Genomic DNA, 24334 nt, shown 5'->3' on the forward strand with positions numbered 1-24334 from the left:
AAAAGAGCAGGCAAAACATTTTTTTCATTCTCAGCCCTGAGGCCTGTGGCAATAAATTAAAAGATGACCTGAATATGAGCTAGACTGAGGGAGTCTGGTTTCTGAGGGTCAGAGCTGGTTCTGGATCATCTGCTTTCGCATGGGGGCCTGTGTGTGTGTGTGTGTGTGTGTGTGTGTGTGTGTGTGTGTGTGTGTGTGTGTGTGTGTGTGTGTGTGTGTGTGTGTGTGTGTGTGTGTGTGTGTGTGTGTGTGTGTGTGTGTGTGTGTGCATGCGTGTGTGTGTGTGCGGCGTGCGTGTGTGCGTGTGTGTGGGAGGGGGTGTATCAGAGAAAGGACAAGCTAATACTTGATTTAATATGTGTAATATCTCCTAAAACCTCTCCTCCCTAAAAGTCTCTTCCTCCCTCGCTCTATCCCCATCTCCCCTCTATCTCCACCACTCTCTCCCTCTCCCTCTCTCTCCACCACTCTCTCCCTCTCCCTCTCTCTCTATCTCCACCACTCTCTCCCTCTCTCTCTATCTCCACCACTCTCTCCCTCTCCCTCTCTCTCCACCACTCTCTCCCTCTCCCTCTCTCTCTATCTCCACCACTCTCTCCCTCTCCCTCTATCTCCACCACTCTCTCCCTCTCCCTCTCTCTCTATCTCCACCACTCTCTCCCTCTCTCTCTATCTCCACCACTCTCTCCCTCTCCCTCTCGCTCTTTGTTTTAGGACTCTCTCCCGCTCCCTCTCGCTCCCCCTCCCCCTCTAATGGCTCCAGATGAGTCCCACATGGGTGAGGATACGGCCGGCGAGCGCAGGGGAGGAACGACAGTCGGGTGGGGGAGTCTACTCCAAAATGGTCGCTGGTATATCTTGGAAGGAGAGGTGAAAAGAAAAGGTGTGAAGATGATCGGCGCGGTGCATTAGTGTCCATTAGTGGCCAGGCTAAGTGTTGTTTTTGCGAGAGGTGGGGTGAGGGTGAGGGTGGGGTGAGGGTGAGGGTGGGGGAGGTAAAGCCCCCCGTCACCCAAAACACTTCCTGTGATGCGTGCTGGTAGCGCTCTAATGGCGGCTAATTTGCTTGTGAGGCATAATTGGGTTCTGGCCGTGTGAGCAACAAGGGAGCACTGAGCCACAGTAAGGATGGGGAGAGGTGTGTGTGTGTGTGTGTGTGTGTGTGTGTGTGTGCGTGTGTGTGTGTGTGTGTGTGTGTGTGTGTGTGTGTGTGTGTGTGTGTGTGTGTGTGTGTGTGTGTGTGTGTGAGAGCATGTTTGTTGGTGTGTGTCTATGCACACACTGGGGTGTATTTTCCTGAACCAAACATACAACGTGAATAGGCTAGGAGAAATGTCAATGGTCTGTAAAATTACTTCAGCAAACCCTACCTTTGTGTATGAATTTATGCATGTGTACACACAGTATATGTGTGTATGTATATATATATATGTGTATATGTATATATAATGTATGTATATGTATATGTATCGCTATATCGTACTATCAACGGTTTTGTAAATGACGTTTATTTGACAACATTGAACCTTTTGTCCTGTAGCTTTGGTCCTCTGGTCCAGAGCAACGTGCCATTAGGGAGCAGGTAGGGGTGTGACAGATTGGCCACAGATGCTTATAGGTAGACATGGGGGTTTGGACCCAGAACCTCTTGGATGGGAGTTGAACACAATATACTCCTATGCACTAATATTAATCTTAACCCTATGTGCTTAATGGTAATCCAGGACTGACACTGCATGAATAATTATCTTTCTACACTACACCTACCTGCAGCTTCTCTACTAATAAACTCAAGGATTGGACCTCCAGCTGATGACGAGAGCTCTCCTCCGGTTCTCTGTCTGTTTTGATTTGTTTAAAGAAGCAGAGCAGTGCCACTGCACCCATTTTATTTCTTTGGGATTATCTTTCTGCAATTTATTTCCAGAGAACGAGAGAGAAACCAACAACTCAGCGGTTTGTTGGGGTCCTCCCCCCCCCCCCCCCTCCTCTAGCCTCCCCTTGAAAGACCCGGGAGCTAAGCTGCAATATCCCTTTTCAATGTACCTGCGTGATATCAGCCCAGAGTCCGGACTAGTAATGAATACCCCGGGAAGCCGTCCACCGTGGGCACAAAAAGGCATTCTTCTTCAGGGGGCTGCGTTCTCATGCTGCTGCTAGGATGTTTTTCCTGTTGTGAAACGGCAGACCGTGTTATTAGGACTGAATGCTGCTGCTGCAGTGTCCAGTTGATGAGTGGGTTATGTTTCACTCACATTTTCTTCTGTGCCTTCATTGCTGACTTATTTATTTTATTTCCCTTATTTCCCTTATACTTATATATATATATATATATATATATATATATATATATATATATATAAGTATATCCACTTATACTTTTATGTTTAGGAAAAATGATTGTATCACATTTGAAATGTCTTTAAACTGTGGTCCTTCTTATATAATGCACTCTTTGTGCTTAAGGGTTCTGTATCAATAATATGTCCTTCATTTGTCCTTCATCTTCAGTGTTCCAACTCTAAACCAAACAAATAAAACTCAATGAAAACCAGAGCAAATGTGAACCTTGGGACGGTAGTGAACTAGTGTGCGGCAGGAGAGTTTGTGCGACGACACGGTGACGGTGTCATTTCAACATTTCTAAGATCCCCTCTGACGCGTGGCGGCTCGGCTGTGGATCATCCTGTCCTTCTCCGTTCCATTCAGCCCGGACGAGGCCTTCTGCACCTCCCTCTCGCTCTCTCTCTCTCCTCACGGCTGCTTCACTGAATTCTCCATTTGTGAAAACCAAATGGTGTGAACGGTATTGACTGACACGCCTGTGGATTAATTTTATGCCAAAAAGTTTGACTCTTCAGGTCTGTTGAGCTCCCTGGAGATCACTGGGCCATTCTCTCTCTCTCTCTCTCTCTCTCTCTCTCTCTCTCTCTCTCTCTCTCTCTCTCTCTCTCTCACACAACCATGTTATGCTATTAGTGTTACAGCAAACTCTGTACAAGGAGTATCAAAGGAAGTATGTAGATAGCATGTATGTATTTTTCTGTTATATAATTTCATCGTAGTTGTATCTTTATGACTGTGTGTGTGTATATACGTGTGTGTGTGCGTGTAGGTATGTGTGTACCCTGTGTATCTTCTACCATCTTCTGTTGTCTGTGTGCCTGAGAGGGGGCCGAGCGTGCCCCCCCCCCCCCCCCCCCCGTCCTGCAGAGTCTCAGCTGTGGCTGTATTGTAGTAATCAGGCCTCCCTCGGCTGGCCTGACAGCTCTCTCTGCTCTCTGTCTGAACGCAGCCCTGTCCTCCGCCCTGCAGCGGCCAATACATCTCCCTCTCACATCCTTTCACTAGCAGCTCCGCAGTCAGAAAGACAAGAGCCATATCTGGACAACCCACAAAACGAAAGCAGCTCGTTGCACAACTCATCTTCCAATCCTTGTTTCTCTTTCGTCTCCTCTCTTTCTGCCTGCTATCTATCCCCGACTGTATATGTTAAGCATTGTAGTTTTGCTTTGAGGCGTTTTAATGACTTCACTGTCATTGAAGTTGATTGAGAAGTACTTAGAGGGGAAACGGCTAAAAGGACAAACCACGGGGAGAATAGACTGTTTTCTTTGGCCGTCATTGAGGTCCCCTTGGTGGGTAACTGGAGAGAAGGTGTTATCCCAGCTGTGGGCTATGTCAAACTGCAGCGGTCCATTTAGGAAGAGGCAGGTGGACGGGGCTTACATTAATTCTGTGGAGTCTAGCCTGGAGGCTCTAGCTCCATCTCTTGTGGCCACACGACTGACGGAGCAAAACCATGCTAAGCGCCGGACCCCTCGAGAAGCAGAGATTCACCGGTGGCTGAAAACCTTGCACTCTCTGGCCAGAGAGAGAACCGTTATCCGGCTAAGTTGTGCTAAATCAAAAGGTTTCAGGAAAATGTATTTTCCAAGGAACAACCTAAAGCGATGCATCAGTTGGCAGCATGATATTTGGCGATATTGCGAGTGAGAGACAAACATAAACGATGGTTGATTTGAGAGACCTTGGCGCAGAGGACTTCATAAGGTTTCCACCAGTGCCTCACAAATGGGTTGCATACACAAACAGTACTGAAATGTAAGACTTTGTACTTTGGCAGAGAGAAGCCCACCATTTGTATGTCAGCTAAGTCAAACAGTATGTCTAAGGCCGAGTTCAGACTATACATTTTTTCTCTCCCGATGGGCAACATGTCAGATGAGAAGGTTGTTGACCGTGTCACGCTACACGAGTATGACATCAAGAATGTTCATAATCGCCGGAGACCCTGAAGGATCGTTGGCCACGGCAACATCTTGTGGGAATCGGGCTGAAATTGTTCAGTCTGATCCCTGCACTTACTTAGTAAGTCAAAAGTTAGTAAGTAGTTCAATAGGTAAGTAAGTGCATAGGACTTTTATTGAACTGACTAACTGACCAACTTACTGAACTACTTAGATAACTGCTTACTTTCCTACTTACCGACTACGTGACTTAATAACTAAATGCCTAACTGCAGTGCTTGCCTACTTGCTAACTTTTCCCCCTGAATGTATCTCCTGGTTTCAGCCTCCTTTAAACCCATATAGGGTCGTATCGTTTGAAGAGGTGCCAAAGCGCTTCACAACTCTGGACAGACACGTTCTGTTATGTTATAAATCTTTCACTTATAAAAGAGATGTCAGTAGCAGAGTGTGAATTCATTTGGCACAGTGGTATGGGGTAACTGCATCATACACTCTTTAAATTCATCTCTGCGACACTTTTGCAATCGGGGGGGGGAAGTTGACTTTGTAACTATAGCCTATAAAAAAACAGACAAAGCTGTGCTGTAGAAATCCTACAATCCTCCATTGAGCCAAGTGCTGGGTGTGTTAATGTGAACATTCATCGGGAGAACATTGTGCTTTCCGCTACTAAGAAGAAGAAGAAGAACATCACGCACTGCTGAAACGTACTCCTTCACCCCACATGCTGCGAGGCGAAACAGAACAAGACATCGGGACATCGCAAAATAAAACTTGGATCTTCCTGGTGTAACAAATGCTGCCGACGGTTGAAAGGAGCGGGCCCACACGAGGGGAATGTTCCCGACTCCTTTGACGTGGCTCTGAGTGACAGGCTGTGCGGTAATAGCGCCCAGGATTCATTGCAGGGCCCCGCCGCGCACGCCGATGCCGCTCTGTGTTCGTGTCACAGATTTTGAATTTGGGCGAAACCGTGCGATTGTACAATAGACACTTAATTTTGATCACTGTGTTATGTGTCAGAGGCTGCGGAGCGTCTATCTCAACGTGGTACATTGCTCACTGTGAGATGGAATTAGTCACACCACAAACTCCTCATAAGTTATCATTTAACTGGAAAATGTTTCCAACGTGGTCCGTGGGGAGAGAAGTCTTGCGGTGAAGACAAATCGAGACACATGGAGAACCAGGCTTAGTTGTTTGCGTGTCCCCCCCCTTTGGAGGCTTTACATGTAGAATGATAGTGTGACATGTGGCTAATGAATAGGAGAATGTCTTATAATGCTTGCTAATAAGCGTGTCATTCCACCGTCACTGACGCACACTGTGGCATAAGAGAGTGGGAGAAGACGATGCCACAATCTGGTTCAGATGGGTTTATTAGATGGCTGTTATAAATTAAATTGCTCTGACATTTCAGTAAAGTTAAGTCTTTGGAACCTCACACAACCGTAACAATAATTCATCCATTCATCCAGCGATCCTTCCGCGGCGCGGCGGGATGGACGAGGTACGCTTTGTGCGCTGCTGTTGGAATTGTCGCCCCGTTGCCGTGGAGACCTGAAGACCTGGTTTCAGCGCCTGCCCTGGGCGCCGTCGGAGCAGATGATGCATGTACCCTCTAAATAACTTTCTAAAGGTACATGCACGCATGAGGCCTTTTTATTTGGGTGCCCCTTTTTTTTTTTTTTTCTACCCAAAGAAGACATGCTGCTTGAAAGTTCAAAGTTCAGGTTTTGTCTGAGGCCACAGACGACAAATATATGGAAACTAATCAGTCAAATGTGTGTGTCTGTCTCACTGTCTCTCTGTTTGATTGTTCCCATCGATGCGCGAGGACATTTTGTTACAGCAATCCAAGAGTAAATGTTTGGCGTTTTCATTCCTGCTCTGCTCCGTGCGGACAGACTTCACATATTGCGTTTCTGTCAGAATTCTTTTTCAGGTAATTCTCCCCACTTTGGGTCCTATTGTTTTCTTGATGAGACTCGCTGCATTAATTAACTTTTCATCACCTGGTGTTTAAACACATGTATTACTTCCTTTTTGTTTTTCTTTCCTTTCTACTGTACAATGGCATTGCGCAATTTGTTCTGAAAGGTGTTTCTGGAATTCCATTGATAATTCTCTCTCAATTATGCCGAGTGAGAACAGACCTTTGCTGAATCTCAAACAGATGGCTAAATATATTGCCGTCTCCCCCTGCACATAATTTCAGCTGCTACCCCTCTGCCTGTGCCACCATCCCCGGCCTACACTAAAACCACCACAAACCTTATTTAGAAGACGTTAAACGCTTTGAGAAAGGTGCCCTTAGTGGACCTTCGGAGGCTTCCATAGTGATAACCGCAAGGGTGACTTCAAGAACCATAATAATAATAATAATAATAATAATAGAAAGATTGAGAAATGAGCAGGCATGGCTGCTCTGCGCATGGTGCTCTCGGCCAGCTCTTTATTGAAGTAGAGGCAGCGCACCTCCAACTGGCTGACACTGATGCCGGCTTTATTTCATCTAACAAAACTATCATCGTCTCACCTAGCGGGGCTGTTTACCCAACCACCTCAATTTGCAATTATCTCTTGGTAAGAGGAGGATGGCTCCCTCTGTGTATGCCTCTCTCTCTCTCTCTCTCTCTCTCTCTCTCTCTCTCTCTCTCTCTCTCTCTCTCTCTCTCTCTCTCTCATTCTGTCTGTATAACTCTCTCTGTCTGTATGTCTCTCTATCTGTCTTCCTTTATGGTAAAAAAAAAAAAGAAAATGGAGGAAGCAAGAGGAATAATGTAAAAGTGTGTCAATAGATGTTGGGTGGAGAAGCAAGAAAAAAGGGTGGGTGGTGGGGACGGACGGACGGACGGATGGATGGATGGACGGACGGACGGACGGACGGACGGACGATGGACGGACGGACAGGCAGGCGGACGGACGGACGGACGGACGGACGACTTCAGCTTCAGCTTCAGAGCTTCAGAGACGGATGGCGAAGGTCAGGGTACCGGGAACACGCCCGGTCCTGCGGGGACGGCGGGTGACGGGTGGGGGGTGAGGCGGGGGTGGACGGCGGGTGACGGGTGGGGGGTGAGGCGGCGGCGGGCGGCGGGTGACGGGTGGGGGGTGAGGCGGCGGTGGGCAGCGGGTGACGGGTGGGGGGTGAGGCGGCGGTGGACGGCGGGTGACGGGTGGGGGGTGAGGCGGCGGACGCCAGGAGAGCGGCGGCCGTCAGCGGGGTTTAGATGATGGATGGGAGTGATCTCAGAGCTCCACCGCCGTGTTGACTCGTCTTTGGTGGGGGGGGGATGGATTCAGAAGGGGGGGTCCAGAGCACCAGGATCTGCTGATAGAGCGCAGTAGGAGGCAGTCCGAGGGCCAAGAGAGGCAGAGGACGGGGCCCCCTTCTTTACCCTGGACCCCTGGACCGGAAGAGACGTCCAGGTGGACGATGTCTGTGGACTGATCGATGTCGTTTATACTGTGTGATTGATTCATTGATGATTATGATTGATTCGTTTTCATGAGGAGGACGGCCTATGTGTCGTGTGTGTTTTTCAATATGATAACAGAAATCCCTTGAGGTGAATCAGAACCTTAAAAGCAGACACTTTGACCTCGCCTGCCTTCTACACACGGAGGTGTGGAGTTATTCACACCCGCTGCATTAAAAAGCCAACTGTATCAAGGAAAACCATTTTACCTGTCTGGCGGTAAGAGAGGTATGTCAGCTGTGGCATTGACAGGCGTGTGAGTGCTTTTTGACTGTAAAATACCCAACAGATAAAGATTTACACTCAACAAGCAGAGAAGCATGACAGGCGAAACACCAACAGCCTTGAGAAGCTACGTGGGGAAACTGGGAGAGCACGAATCAGGGGCCGCTCAGCGAGCTAACATAGGGGGGTTGTTATTTTTTTGCAACCTTCTATTCCACATTACCCCCTACTCAGCACCTGAGAGGCAAGACAGAACGATCTGGATTGTGAAAAAAGAAAGAAGCAGCCCTCTAGGCCCGACCCCCTGCTGAGATCAACTGACACCCCCTCCCCCCCCCCACCTCCCACCCTCCAGACACACACACACACACACAGACACACACAGACACACACACACACACACACACAGACACACACAGACACCTTGGAAACAAAAAACAAGAACATTCTCTCCTTTGACATCAGGGGACAAAGCCATCACACTTATGCCTTGTTTCTGCATCTTAATGCTTTTAACACACCATGTAAATCCTTCTTCACTCTTTTAGGATAAAAGAAGTGGTTAAAAGATTGAATTAAACATTGATCCTCTTTCAAATTAGATAAACCCGAGGAATGAAAGATGAGAACATTTCGGAAAATCAAGGGAGTTTTTGGCGACAGAAAATAGCCCTGTTATTCTAATTACGTCAGAGGCCAGCTTCGTGTTACACCAGAGGTATTTTTAAAGGACCGTTTTGCCCAGTGATAGCAGAAGGCATCGTTTTTCATGAGTTTTCATTTGGAACGTTCTATTTATAAGCACACAAAAACATCAAATCAATTTCTTATTTTCCATGGTGAATTTCATGCACATTGCTGACTCCATCTTTTCAATTGATTGCCACAAAATATTGTTAGAGGGAAGGACCTGTTTTGGAGAGCGGGAGTTGAATTGACAAACGAAACGTATTATCAGATATTGAGAAACCTTCATAACTGCCGCAGCATGGAACATTATGTTGTCCTCATCCCCCATTGGTCTCCCAACAGACACAAGGTTATCTGGTATAGGTATCTGGTATATGGTAAAAAAAGGTATTTCGTGTAAATAGACTCTCTCTCTCCCTCTCTCTCCACTTCTATGTTCTATAGTAAGCTGTATCTGTCCATTTATCAAATTTGCAGTACAACACAGATAGTCATGGCGACTATCCCCCACTATCCACGGAGCCAGAGGTGAATAATAGTTTGGTAGTATATAGGATATACTACACGTGAACACTCCAAAAATAAACAAACACTTTTTGCCGGGATTTATTCGTTTTTTATTAGATCTGAAACACTTGCAAAGTGGGACATTTTGCGATGAAAATTATATCCAGAGTTTGAGATCTCAATCATGGGATATTGCCCAATATCCCGAGATAGCGAACCAATCAAATTGCGCCATCTTAGGAGAGTTCACGTGTAGCATATACTAAATATATATATACACACTATATGATATATATATATAACACCAGAGTCACCGTCTCTAATCAAATACCTTCTAATCTACCACTCCCCTCTGAAAACAGCTTGGAACCAACATCTGGATGACCTCCTGTCCCACAGCTGCAGAGTTTCCGTCAGGCGTGACTAAGGAGCCTCACCCCACATGTTCTGTTGTGACCCTCACATGACCGCCGTGAACCAATCAGCCAGGCCCTGCTTCCACAATCACCCAATCGCTGACTTTCCTGCTAACTGGCTCACCGCGATCCAGAGCTTCCTTGCCTCCTCGGCCGTGGGAAACACACTGAAGCATGTACCCACACAGACACACAGGATTATGTGGAGCTACAGAGAGATAAGAGAGATATGTTGACTGCATACGCTCTATATTATATGTCTTAATACTGAGAGAGAGGCAGAGACAGAGAGACAGTGAGAGAGGATAAGCGGAGATAGTGGGGAAGAGAAGGGAAAGTGAGATGAGAAAATGAGAGCGAGAGAGAGAAAAAGCGAAACACAGAAGAGCATAGGAGCGATTAGTGAGCGAGATAGAGCAAGAGAGAGGAACAACTGAGCTGGAGGAAGTGAGAGACAAAAGAGAGGTTAGTTAAGGAAGAACAACATTTTCAGACTTGTCAAGTGTCCCCCAGGGTGGTAAGCCATATATCAGAGTGGCATGAATGTCGGTTGACGACATGCTCCTACATGGAAACACCTCGCTCATTAAACCCTGCTGGTTCAATTGTTTTAGCATTCAACACCTGGAAGTCACTTGGATCACAAGTGAGTAATCAAGTTCACACAAGTTGTATATCAATGGTGTTCCATTTTCTGAGATGCAGTAACCTTTTGTTTAAGGACAAATAACAAGACTTAATAATGACATACTTAAAGGTGCCATATTACACCACCAGGTGTGAGTGTGATTAGCCGTTACAAGCTGTTTTGAAAAGCTGCCTCTTGTGACATCACAAGTGGGCGTGTCCACCTAGATGTGTGCTGATAGGTCAGTCCACCAGCCTACCCAGTGGACCGTAGAAAACGTTGCTCATCTATCCGTCACTCATCTAGGTGGACACGCCCACACCAAAATGATGTCCCCTCTCTGTGGTCACTGTAGCCCTCTCATTTCTCCACCAATGAGATGTGACGCATTTAGCACCTGACTGACCTGACCGAATGAGATGCCCTGATTGGTCAGAAATGATCCGGGAGCGAGCTTACATCTGAAAGGGCTCACACAGCGGCAGGCACAGTCAACATTAAACTGATATTCTCACAGCGCGTTCACTAACAGCTGACCGCCGGCTATGGCATTTCTAACAAATTACACTCAAATTGAATATACAGCACCTTTAAATCAATCATGTTGGATAAAAATGTATTTGTGTGTGTGTGTGTGTGTGTGTGTGTGTTTGCTGGGGTCTGTGTGTGTGTGTGTGTGTGCGACGTCTCCAAGCCAATCGATAGAGCTTTAGAGCAACAGCAGTGACTGCGCTATTCTATTTGAATGCTAAATCCTAGCCGCGGTGTGGGGTTTCAGATATCATAATCACTGTAATAATATTGTGCTATTGATTCTGTTATGTATCCTTGAATGTGATAACACTATCAACTCCACCCCTCCCTCTGCCTCCCGCCTCCTCTCCCGATCAGGAGTTGTGGTGTTTTTAAAGAATCCGTGAGACAGATGGCGAGGTCCTGGCGCTCGTCGGCAGGCTTCGGTGATGCAGGTGGAGACATAACTTTTCATCAGCTCCTCAACTGTCGCTTTTATGGATTTCTGTCTGGCTTAAATTACTCAGAGGAGCCGTGGGAGAATGAAGGCCCCGAGGTTTATTTCCAGGAACGCCCACTCTGCCGTTTCTCGTCCAGGCCCCGCTCAGCCCGCCGTCACAGGGGTTAGAGTCGCAGCGAGCACAGTGTAAAACTATTACAATTATATATAGATGTATGTTCAGGCATGCCCTTGATGTTGCTTTAAAGTTCTTGTGAAAGATTATAGGATTTGTGAGCATCCCTGGAATGTTTATTGAATCAAAGTTAATGTTACCTGTAATGGTGTGTTTACACTAGCTATTTTTCCACTTTCACATTCATCAACTAAATAAATATTTCCCACACTGATTAATATAACAGATTTGTTCCCCGTTCTGAGGTTTATAGTAATATGTTTCTTAATTAAAATCGTTTCAATGCCTTCCATAGAATTGATGTTGAATTGTTTTAAATGTTCAAAGTCTATAAAGTGTTTCTCTTTATTGGCTTGATCTGAAAATCATACCGTATTTTCAGTGAAGTTAATGTATTCCCATGGGATTGATGATATTAATGCAAATTATAAATGACAACTGTAAAACATACCGTCCCTATGCTGTATCTAAAACCAGCCTGTCCCTGAGGCTTTGGGTTGAATTCCACAACCAGCCCGATTTAATGAAATTATGCTAACGTCAATAGCTTTGAGCATAGTTTCTCACGAAAGCTGATTTTAACAATAACATTTAATTGACGGGGCTTTTGTCTCTCGTATGTTTCTGGGAAATACAAACCACCCAGGGCACTCTATGGGAACGCGTCTCCCTGCGCCACTGGCACATTTACACGACCTGCATGTAGACACTTGCATGTGCAAATGAAGGATGTAATAATAGTGTGTCGTGATTAATTAAAAAGAAATCAAACTATGAAAAGCTTCTCTCAGAACACACTTAAGATTTATTGGCTTTTCCTAAGCCCTGTGTACTTCTGCTCCAGGGAGATGCTTTTGTCTGCTTTTCTTTCTGAGTTGATATCGTTTAACATGTAAAAGTAACACAAAGTAAACACAAATGGCAAAGTAACACAAATCTGTCAGGAACACATCAGCACCTCTGCAGCACCTTTCACTAGGTGTTAAGCAACAAGTGGAATCCCACTCACCTTTACACCCAACCTTAACTACTCCAATTATTCCCTTTCTTATCTTTGCTGGCCGTAAGCCCAAAGGTGTCCTTGCCAAATTTTGCAGCCAAGATCATGATTCAACCCGGTCTGGAGGCTCCTAAATAAAGCTTTTGGTGAGACAGAGGTACATGATTGATAATTAGCATGGCCGGCCCTGCAGGTACTAGCAACATAGCAACACTTGTGACTGTGAGGCACATCCGCGATCAATCTCCACCGGGCCATTCCAGGGCCGTTTGTTATGAGTGCTTTCTGACACACAACAAGGTGTCGCCCCCGGGAACGGGACGTGACTCCAGTGGGTAGAAGTCAGCAACACACTCATGTCTGGAGGATTCACATTACTGGAGGATTCACATTACTGGAGGACTTCATTTGGATGCAAAAATATAAACGATTGTGTGACTAAATTTCTTAAAGCTGATTTTTGAATTCTGGAATAGGATAAAAAATACTGATATTTGAAAGCTTTTGTATGGCAAATGTAAACATTACATATTTCTGTTTGCAGGGAAACCCGATAAGTCCTGAATGCGTTTGACAAAAGCATAACGACAACAAGATGTCCTGTACAAAAGGAGGAAGACGGTGATTCATGCCTTTCAAGATATTTGCAGTTACATGAACATATAAATCTACTCCTGTTTAGCAGCTAAACATGGGCGCTCAGCTACAGAAGATCAGCTACAGCTATTTTCCTTTAAAATGCAGAGTCAGGGAGATAGGAGCTGTACCTTGGCTTTGCTGCTTCCAAGAATTCAGCCTTGAGCGTGTTCGTTCAAAGTTTTAATGTCAAAACTTCCAAAAAAAAAAAAAAAGCTGAAAGCTTGCAAAGTCAAGGAAATTAAAACAAATCTGTTGCACTTTTGGCTTCCTGCTGTAGAACTGCGGCAGCCCCGCTCTGCCAAACTGCCACCACACACTGCCAAACCCAACAGGCTAACTAGAAGAGCACAGAGGTTGACCAGTTCCTGAGTGAACCACGATTCCAAGGTTATGTTTAAGACACATGCCATTACCTCCATGAACCAATTGCAACGCGTACGCTTTACGGAACAACATTTGATCCCTAAAGAGGAGTTGTTTTATATATATAACACAATGGCATCACATCTTTTAAACCTCCCGTGTTCCCACTGAGCACTGCAAATATCTTAAGAGAGTTTATAGAGATGCTGCCTGTTTGATAACCCTCTAAATTTGGCTTCTGCTGCTGGAATGTAAATTAGTCTGTTTGAGGCTTTTGCTTATTGTCATGCAAATCTTCTCCCGACCAGCGTTTAAGACCAAGGAAAGATCCAGAATACCTGACATCAGATTCAAAGTCCCCACCATTTGCTTATCAAATAATCCCTCCACGGTTGCCCACTTCAAACGCCATAATGATATCAAAGCGTGCATGGCTTTGATATGCAAATGTTCTGTAATAGGATCTGTAACATTCTGTTTTCCACTTACACACACACACACACACACACACACACACACACACACACACACACACACACACACACACACACATATCCGGTTTGGTGAAAGATGCTTTAGCTCAACCCCCCTTATCACAATCAAACAAGCCGTTGAATCGTGTTTCAAGGTGGCCCCTCCAGCCTGCCGTACCTGCCCTCTCCTGTGGAGGAATCACAAAGGCTTCCAAGTGAGGCCACTTGGCCGCGGCGGCGCTGCGAGGCTCATCAGGCTAGCCCGCAGACGGGGAACAATGCAGTGCTGAGGAAGGTAAAGGGATAATAGGTTCAGAGCTGCAATTGGTGGCTCGGAACAATAAATATAGAGACTGCGCCCCCCTGGGGGCCAGTTGTCCCTAGACAGCACAGGGGCCAGCGTTAATAGGATGATCCCCCTCCACCCCCCCCCCCCCCCCCCCCAACCCTTTTCCCTGGAGGACGTGGATGTCCTCGGAGCGTACGGCTGAATGCGCGCGTGGAAAGAGCGTAGATGTCATAACAATGTCTGAAGCGTCTTTGGGATGTGATCTGATGTGACCCTACCTTAACAAAGAACGGCCCTTTCATTTCCATTATGCGCTCGTCCTTCTCATGGTCGCTGTCGCGATTATGTAAGTATTATTTTTAAAGACATACAAACCCCGTAGGTCACGGGACAAAGCCGCGAAATAGAACCTGCACAAAAGGCACAAAAGCGCACACACGTACTCACAAACACGCACATGCACTCGCAACAAACACACACGCACACCTACACCGTCATTCAGGTGAGCACCCCTTGTAAACATTACTACAAAGCACTTTTGTGTGTACCCAAAGTACACTTTTTGTACAAAGACGTGTGTCACTGTGTTCATCTGGGACAAATAAAGAAGAATGAGAGGCCTGCTGGAATGGGGCTGGAGTGAGTGTATCAGGGGGGCTTTGTGAGATAAACGACGCTCTGGGAGAAGCCTAATGCTGTGGACTGGTAATGACGCCGGGGGGGTTGAGCTAAAACGAGCCGGCGGTGTATCCCCCTCAGCCCCCCAGCGGAGCAGCGCTCACAGTCGTCTGCAGGAAGCAGGGGAACATCTGGCCAGCTGGGAGCGCCCGGGGTGGGTCCCGTCTTGCCGCCGGGCCCGTCCCTCGCGCCTCCAGCGAGGGGCTGCGTTTCAGAGCACCCAGCCGCCGCTTATAAGACGACCAGAACTCCAGAACTACAGTTGTTTTCCACGCTGTGGGTCGCGACCCGAAAATGTATCGTAGCAGGATGGCCACAATTAAATATGAAAATTCCCATGTGACTGACGTCTGTTTCACTTTACGGTTAGTGTGCTTTTGAAAAAGGGGACTAGTGTATTGATGAACAATAAGGACACTTTTTGTACATGAGACTGTGTTGCTTATTTCACCGCATAACATTTAGGGAGCCCTTTTCTAGTCATTTTGTTTGTGTGTGAGCCTTCACTTCATAGATCAGTTCTATTCGCTCGCCGACTCGCCTATCGGCTTAACCATCGGCAACGCAGTCCCAAGGCCACCGGCCGCTTCCAGCGCTGCCTCTGAGTTTAACTCTAACCACAGCGTACAGAGGAACACTTCTGTCTCCACCGGCGGGTTGGTACCGCTGTATCAAAAATATTCACTTTATTAAAGCAAAGTACAAACACGAAGCGAGTCAACGTGACCTGTTATCTGGCAGCAGACTCCCGTGATGGGTGGGAAGGAAAACTTCCCACAGAGCGATGACGATGATCAGCGTGACTCATATCGCGCAAAACCGTGACTCTGAGACGAGAGGACAAGAGTGATGTGACTCCATGCCAGAGAGAGAGAGAGAGAGAGAGAGAGAGAGAGAGAGAGAGAGAGAGAGAGAGAGAGACAAACATTCTGCCAAGGAGATGTGTGAACATGCAAACAGGATGGCGCCACTGACGCTGCTTCCACCTCTATTATTCACCCAGCCTCTGGCTTTGTTGATGGCTTGAGTCACTCGTCGCTGATACTTTGCATTAGCTCTTAGGAACCATGTGCTAGGTACACATGGTCATGTGTGTAGGAGAGAAGCACACAGCATTTGATTTACATTAGTCACAAAATAATTGATATAGATAAATGCCTGTGGGGTTTGGTCAAGTGAGTTTGCAGACATATAAGGTGGGAGGATCCCTTCTCAGTCCTCAGGACAGTTCAGAGAGCCGTTCATGAAAGCGCATTAGTAGAATACTTCCTGTGTAACCTTACCTTTACCGACTGTGTTTTTCAGCTGTTTAAACTGTGGTCATAATTATGATCACTATTGCTTATTATGATGGAGTAGCCTGGTACTGAAATAGTCACCTGCTATTAAAGCCAACACTGAGCACTGGCCGTTCTGCTAGTAAGTTGGAATACGTTTGGATCTCGTCTTGTCTACCAGTTACATCCCCATCTGTTCCAAAATCTACAAATAAATAAAAGAGTCCTGACTCCGGTGCCTCTCTCCTCATCCCCTCCCGTGACCCCCTACCCTTCACTTCTGACGGATTGAGAAGTAAATCACGTAGCTTCATTGAGTACGAACCAGCATGAAAATACAAAACGAGAATATGAATGATTATATTGTGCACCCATGAGCTGAAATTCAATGTCGTGCCACAGTTGGCAATGTCTGTGAATTGATTTGTATCTTTGGGCATGCGAAGCATTGTAAACAAAGTTATTAACCCACTATAAAAAAAATATGACGTTTAAAAGTAACTATTATTAAATAAAAGATTGAAGTCAGCCCCTCAGGGGAACCTAGGAAGAGAGAGTGCAGACATGAAGTAGTGCGTATATCTGCCGCAGTGACCAGCCTACCGCGGACCTGGTCCAAGTGAAAGCAGTTTGTTGTGCATTCCACCGTCTGGGAGCTCAGGGATGATGGAGACGCTTGCATGGCCCACGAGTCCCTGGAAAGAAATGAGTTATTGAGCGGCGATCATGAGCCCTCTCCATCTGTGTGCGTCAGCACAGGCTGCATACCTGAGCTAAGTAGTAATTGCTGGTTACCTAGTAGCCTACCCTGAGGGCTGCCTTTATTATAATTGATTTAATGTTATCCATATCTATATATATATTTGATATTGAGTTGGTATCTGCAAGCCCCAAGGAGTGGTACTCAAGGGAAAAGACAGATTTTAATTACTTTTTTCATTTAACCTTTATATACAGAGGGATGTCATGCAGAGCACCACAGAGTTCTCGGCAGCACCCTGCTGTGCTGTTTAGAGACGCTAGCCGTGATAAAACATCTGAACCTTAGTCTGAAGGAGGAGAGGAATCAATGAGTTTGTAGAAAAATACGTGTTGTTTCTCCAATTTTGATTGTAGATTTTGATTGCTCTCAACCTTTTGAGAACAATCAAAATAATACATTTTTTTGTGGGTTTTCTGTCTTCTGAGTCCTCAGCGAAAACCACTTAACGTCCTGTACATTGATTTACATAGATGACTCTCTCTATAGGTTCAACACTGATTTACATAGATGACTCTCTCTATAGGTTAAACACACGCTGTTGCATGTGTAACCTCTTATCGGCTGCCTGCTTATTGACGTTGATCCAACACACCGGTCGACTCATTGAAACGTAATGGAAGAGGCGTTTACAGCGGAGCCTGCCATAGAGATGTAAACAAAGACGCCTCATTGACTACTGCCACCCGTTGCTGCGATAACGTCGTCGCCATATTTGAGAGACCAAGACTAGCCTGTAAACAAATTAAAGGGGGAACCCATGTTTACACAGTTCTGGATAAAATGCACAATTAGGTTTAGATTTCTCAACTGATTTCAATGAGTGGTTTATCATTACATCATATCAAATCGTAATTTATACATTTTAAATTTATTATTGTTATTTTTTATAGTTTCTTACTCCACATAAATCATAAACCCTGACATAAAAAAGTCTCTCTTAAATCAGTTGAGAAATGTAAACGTCATAGCGCCTTTTATGCTGAAATACCACGGCTCCTCGTGAACTCCAATGTGGTGCCAATGGAGCCAGCAGCCCCGCCCCAGAATAACAACAAACAGGACAGCGCTTGTTATGCTGGGCCCAGGAGGTCGGTTCACCTTCAACGCCGCTGACCACCATCGCAACTTTTTAGAAATGCATGTGATGTACTACTTGATTGCCTTATTTTGCATGTACAAAAATTTGAGTAGGAATAAACGTTTGTAAATAAAATGTATAATATGTAAATAAAAATGTAAAAAAAACCAAGATATTTTTGCTGATCAGGGCTGTGTTGGAGTGTCAATGGAACGCTTGATTGACATCTGGTTAGCCACGCCTCCATCAATGAATCTTACTACGAACCCAAAGTCAATTGTACAAAGACTGTACAGAATAAGGTAACGGATATGGTGCCACGCTTCCACATAAACCATCAGGGCTTTTGGAGCTGCCACAGACATGGCAATCCTTGTCTTCTCGGTATAAAGACAACACTATTCAATAAGCCAAATGTTGATTAAAAAAAAAGTGTTGTTTTTTGGTTTGGCAATGGACTTGTGATGGCCCATCTTGATCTGAAGTGTAGGGCGGTGGTGTGAATTCAAAAGAATGAGTCAGATATCACACTCCCACAGGGACAATCGAATGCTCTCAACTTCAACAACTATTGAGAGTAAAGTTAAAAAAAATAAAGTGTCTTACTGGTGATTGGTGAATAACCTTAACATTTGTGGTGCCATCCATGTTTATTAATGTGTGTTGTGTGTGTGTGTGTGTGTATGTGAAGGATATCATTTCAGCAACACAAATTAGGCTTGTCTAATTGTTTCCAAAAACTAATGAAAGGGAAGTTTCAATTAGCAGGAGTAAACGATTGATGTACCTCCGGGATCCCAGAGGTTATGCAGAGAACCACCGCGTTCACATCAAAGCATGACGAGTTCCAGACGCCCGGGGCCTTTGACGCGGCCAGCTTCTGGTGCGGCGGCCAGCTTCTTGTATGACTCATCGTGGGATGGAGTACCACTGGTGATCATGCTGGGGAATAAGAAGTGACAGCTTGACGTGGACTTGGTACTTAGCTTTCCCTGAGTCATCTGATATGTTTTTGAGTGATTAACTCTTGGCAACTTTGCTGAGAAATACGCAAAATGGATGCACCATCTGTTGTTGATTAAATTCCAAAATTTGGTTTGATTGGAAATGAACAATATATCGATCTATAAACATGTGCTGTTTGTGAAACACATGGTCTGGATAGAACGTTGCACATGTTTTTATGGCCTGTGAAATTTGATCATTAGAAACAAGTCTTGGATAATTTCATATGTGTTATGTCAGCAGTATGACTGTTTATCACTAACAGTCCATACAATGCAGTAGTTTAATGCTATGTATATATATTTTTGGAATACTTGAGCAAACATACATTTTTAAACTTTACAGATGAATAATATTGTGTTCAGGCTATTAGGGGAAGTTGCGGGAAGCTCTGCCAGTGTGAGCTTGGTGTTAATCACTACAATCACACATGCTCAGTAAACAGGCCAACATTACAATGTGTTTGTCATTCGGAGAAGGTCACGTTTATTTCTGGAAACGGGGTGAAGGAAAGTAAACTTTCTTCTCTTCTTTCTTGTATCAGGACCACTGAGACTCAGTTTGGCTTTGCTTGATGTACAGGATTTCTATTATATATATACAGTATATATATATGAAGGTATAGTTAAGGGTATGGACATAAGCATGTACCCTTCATATACTGCTGTACACACGCCCACCGTAGTGGGTATGTATGGATGTGTACGTGTGAACAGCAGTCGTTCCAGAAAGGGCACGTGGTGTCAGGGGTTACGAGGTCACGGAGTCAAAGCCACCTGGGACCTTCCTGTTTGGAGTGGGCATGTTCTACCCGGCTTCCCCTCACACCACAACACACACATGTTAGGTCAACCGCGTGCCCTTGACCAGGGCACACGCAGCGCACCTGGAGCTGGTCCCCGGGGCGCTCGGCCGCGGAGGACCGCTGCTGCGAGACGTGGGTCGAAAGCAGAGGACATGTTTACCCCCAGGTGGACAACAGCACACCTATTATATTCTATTTCTTCTATTGGCTTGCTTGGTATCACCGGCCTGCTGTTCTGACTAATGACACCCAAACTTTTGGCCTCTGCCTCCCGGAACTCACGGCCGGCTCCCCGTCTCCGCTGCTCTCCGTTCATTAACGCCAAACTTTCGACTTCAAAGCTCTCCGTGGCCGCCCCCCCCCCGTCTCTCGGGGGGGTATTGTTCCCCAGCCGCCCTCTGAAGTGATGTGGAGCTCAACCCAAGCGCGTTTCCCTCACATACGTCGTTTTTAAATGAGAGTAGGGAACTTATGAGCCAATGTTGCCGTCGTACTGGAACTTATAATTGTGTAAAATGCTAAATAATACCCAGGCTTAACTCTATTCGAGATTGTTGATGTTTATGCTATAGTTAAATATCGAATTGTAAGTAACTCAGAATGTGGAGAGTTTCCACACATCGTGGTAGTTACAGATATTCATGAGTTTCCCTCAGAAAATGAGACACAAAGTTGTGCCTTAACCTTGGTTTTCTCTTAATGGCTAACGAAAAGCGTTTGAAGAGTGAAGGCTAAAGAGTGGCAGGCCGACCGCTGCCACTTTTAGAGCACATCTTTTGATCACAGCTCTCTCCTCATTCATTAATTTAGACACATGATTGACTAGTTATTAGCTTCCTACATTTGCAATCTCATCTCATGATTGAATAAATAATAAGTCATCACATGCCTAATTAAACACTTAACGCCCACCCCCCCCCCTCCATCTACCTATTAGATACAGTTAGCTATTAATAAGCTAGGTAGCGCTGCTATGCTCCCACAGTACTTGCGTGTCTTCATTCCCAAATAGAGTTGAGGAGTTCATCGACAGGTTTAGGAGTTCATAGCAGAGTCGATTTTAATGTAGGATACGTGAAGTGTGAATATGTGAGGGTGTAATGAGGTCTAAGTGTGGTGATGATAGAGCGGGTATCTGCTCTGGCGCGCGGGGAGCGTGACAGCCACCGCCGAATGTAACAAACAACCTCATTTATTCACTGGCAGCCGCCGAGGGAGGATTTTTAAGTGGAGATTTTGAGGCGGATAATCCAAAATGCTCACAGTAACGGGCACGCTCTCTCCACAGCGCCGGAAATGACAATGACAATTTACAAGTCCAGACCGGATTGATCTCTGGAGGGCGCACCAAAGCACGTTATCTGCACCTTCAAGCCGGCTAATGGTCTGTTGTTTGATCAGAGGTCAGGTAAACACAGGGACGCCTGGCTCTTTGTCGACAGCCTTAAGCCAGTCGAGAGAAATGCGATCCGGGGACTTTTGGAATAGCAATATATGGGGAGAGATAGTGTTGTCGTGGCAAGAGTGTCCACTCCACACACAGCCAAAGGCTTCTGGGTTTGATCCCCTTCCCGTGTGCTGTGCAACCTAACTTTGAATCTGAACTCTCACACACACACACACACACACACACACACACACACGCATGCGTGTGTTGCTTTGGAAAAAAGTGTCTGCAAAATGAGTCAATTTGTAAATGTAGTGTGGCCAAAAACGATTTTCTATATTCCACTGCATGAGCAACTTTTTTATGTCGCTGAAAAAACTCAAACAATGAAACTTGCCTCTAAATATAAACATCCATTCTGTGTTAGCTTTCGGGATGTTTGGCATTAGCTTGTGTGAAGGGGGAGGGTGACGACACTGGTTCCGTGGCCTGTTGATTACAAGTTTTTTTTCCGCAGCCTGCCAGCCGTCCGCTACCAACCCTGTCCATTCACGTTGAGAGATTTGAAATTGGCATATAAACCGTATGAACCAGAAAGGCTCTTTTCCCCGATCACATCACGGGTATTGATTGTTATGCTGCTCAGTTGGTCATTATAAAAAATACTGTGACCATCATCTGGAAGCCTCTTCCTCTGCCTATTTTTCATAATTACGATCTGAGGCTTTTATCATCCCCCACTTACTGAGGCTTTTATCATTCCCCAGTGTGATGAACCTGTTCACATAAAGGCCACTGCAATCTTCATAGATTTAAGAGAAGATTCCCCTTCGTCACAGAATCCATATTGATAAGACTAAAAAGGAAGACCTTTCAAAAGGGACAGAGAGCGGGATGGAGGGGCGGTGTCTGTGTGTGTGTGTGAAGCTGGAGGACCGAGGAAGGGTTGGGAAGATAAGCCCGGGGCTATGTAATGTTTTGGTTGGCGTGCTCCAGAGATCCTGCATCGTTATCTCTAGGAAGAGAAGACGGGTCAAGCCCTCAACCTTTTTGCCTCTGACCACAGAGAAAGAGAGTAATGCTTTAATTAGCCCTATGACGAGGATAAATGACATAAGGTGAATGACGTACTTCGCCCTATGGTGCCCTTGGCTAAGGTGACTCCTCATTTTACACAGCTCCCAACCCCCCAAAGTGGACTGTGGTTAACAGAGATGGCTTAAGGTCAATCTGAGCAACACCCAACCCCGGCTCACCTGGTATTTGATCAGTGCAGGCGCCACTGCTGCTGGGATGATGGCCCTGATTCAGCTTAGGATGCTCTTGTTCCAAAACCACTTTCTGATATACACTGGGTTCCAATGGCTAATCAATAAACCCCTGTGCTGTGCTACATGTTTTCACAACAGGGATTTACCGTTCACATTTACATGAACTGGTTTGTTTTTACATTTACATTTACGTTTAGGGCATTTAGCAGTCGCTTTTATCCAAAGCGACTTACAATACGTAGAACCAAGTGCAAGTACTAACAATCGCCAGGCTGACCCCATTCCCCGTATACAGCAGTGATAGCTAGCTACTGCAGATGCTACACAATTAAGTACATGCTACACAATTAAGTACAATGAATGAACGCAACCTGCATTAAGTGCGTTCATCAAGTGCCAGGACGTACGACAGACAATAGTGCAACAGACAAATAAGGGACTGAATGGCTATGTAGAGTCTAGGTGAACTCTGAACAGGTGGGTTTTGAGTCGTTTGCGGAAGCTGGTGAACGACTCTGCGGTCCTGACATCAGCAGGGAGCTCGTTCCACCACTGTGGTCCCGAGAGAGAGAATAGTTGTGATTTAGCTGATTGACCTTGTTTCTAATTCAGTAGACCTGAACTCATGAAAAAAAGTACTTTTTTAGTTTGATTTGATTAATTCATACATGTGTATGTATATATAATATATGTATTCATACATTTGGTTGCTTGCGGAATAAATCATACCAAAATTCTAATTATGTTTTATTTTTTAAGATTGATCGTCCATTAGTAGTTTATCCCGACAAAGTTAAGTTGAACAAATCCCACCTTGCTATGTATTTTAAAACCCCAATCCTTTCTAATTATTGCGTATTTAGATGTTTTTAGAACCTTCAGAAAATAATTATTCTTCCCCTCTTGTCCCCACCTCTGTGACTCTCTTTAGCTCCGCCCCCCCCTCTAATCACACCCAGATCCAGGCAAAAGTTCAATCTTGTTCCCGAGTTCCCAGAGCAGCCCTGCTGACAGCTCATTAGGACCTACCAAAATGGAGTTCAATGATCTATTCATCTATTCTCTGCCTATACAGCGCGTTATATCTCTCTTTTCATTAAACGGAATAAAGGCGCTATGGATTCATTACAGACAATCTGATTTAACCTACCCTCGGGCGCATTTAATTCACTTTCATTATTAATGCCATCATTATCATTAATACACGGGAGAAGAAGCCTGCTGTGGAGATATACTCCTCCCAACGATGATCCAGATGTTTACTGTTTGTTGGCGAGTGTGTTTTTTATGTAGACTGATGATAACTCTCTCAGTCAAACGCAAATTATACATTTTAAAATTTAAATTTATTTATTTTTTATTTAAATTTAAATTTTCAAATTAAATACCATTTTACACATTTGACTTATTGAATTAAAGAGTTTAAAGCAAAGCCACCAATGGAGGCCACAGATTAAGCCAATGCTTTATCAGTGCTTCAACCTTTTAAACAAACCTGAAACCGAAAATCCTATTTTAATGTATTTCTCTATGTGAACTCATATAATCTTACACCAAATCCAACAAAAACACACACACACACACACACACACACACACACACACACACACACACACACACACACACACACACACACACACACACACACACCTAACCCTACACACATACAATCTCCCCCTACCTTTAAGTGCAGCTAGAAATCTAAAAATACATTTCCCATGAATATTAATCATAATCCAGGTGAGCCCGTTGCCTTGACGCCGGGTGATGCGGTGCGCGCCCGTCTTCCCGGGCGCGGCCGTGCATCAGCTCTGGTGCACACGTCACAGCGCAGCGCCTCAGACGGACGGAGGCGGAGAGAGAGACGGCCCTCTGGACCGGACGGCAACACACTGAGACCCGACGGCTCCAGCAGCTCTCCACAACACCTGCTTCATTTAGCTGTTGCTTAGGAACA

At 45.4% G+C, this 24334-nt stretch overlaps 1 protein-coding gene and 1 long non-coding RNA gene across 2 annotated transcripts in view; one reads left to right on the forward strand and one right to left on the reverse strand.

Annotated features, from left to right (window-relative positions):
- LOC311358732 (tomoregulin-2-like) overlaps positions 1 to 24334 on the reverse strand; it is a gene marked incomplete at its 5' end in the record, with an annotated part of 207854 nt that overhangs the window by 95918 nt on the left and 87602 nt on the right. The window lies entirely within an intron of this gene.
- Positions 4243 to 9644, forward strand: LOC311358299. Its single transcript, XR_014638012.1, has 3 exons — positions 4243 to 4371; positions 5732 to 5892; positions 9520 to 9644. It is a non-coding gene; the product is annotated as an uncharacterized lncRNA (long non-coding RNA).

The sequence above is a fragment of the Micromesistius poutassou genome (genome assembly GCF_964030765.1).
Source record: "Micromesistius poutassou genome assembly, chromosome: 14".
NCBI lineage: Eukaryota > Metazoa > Chordata > Actinopteri > Gadiformes > Gadidae > Micromesistius > Micromesistius poutassou.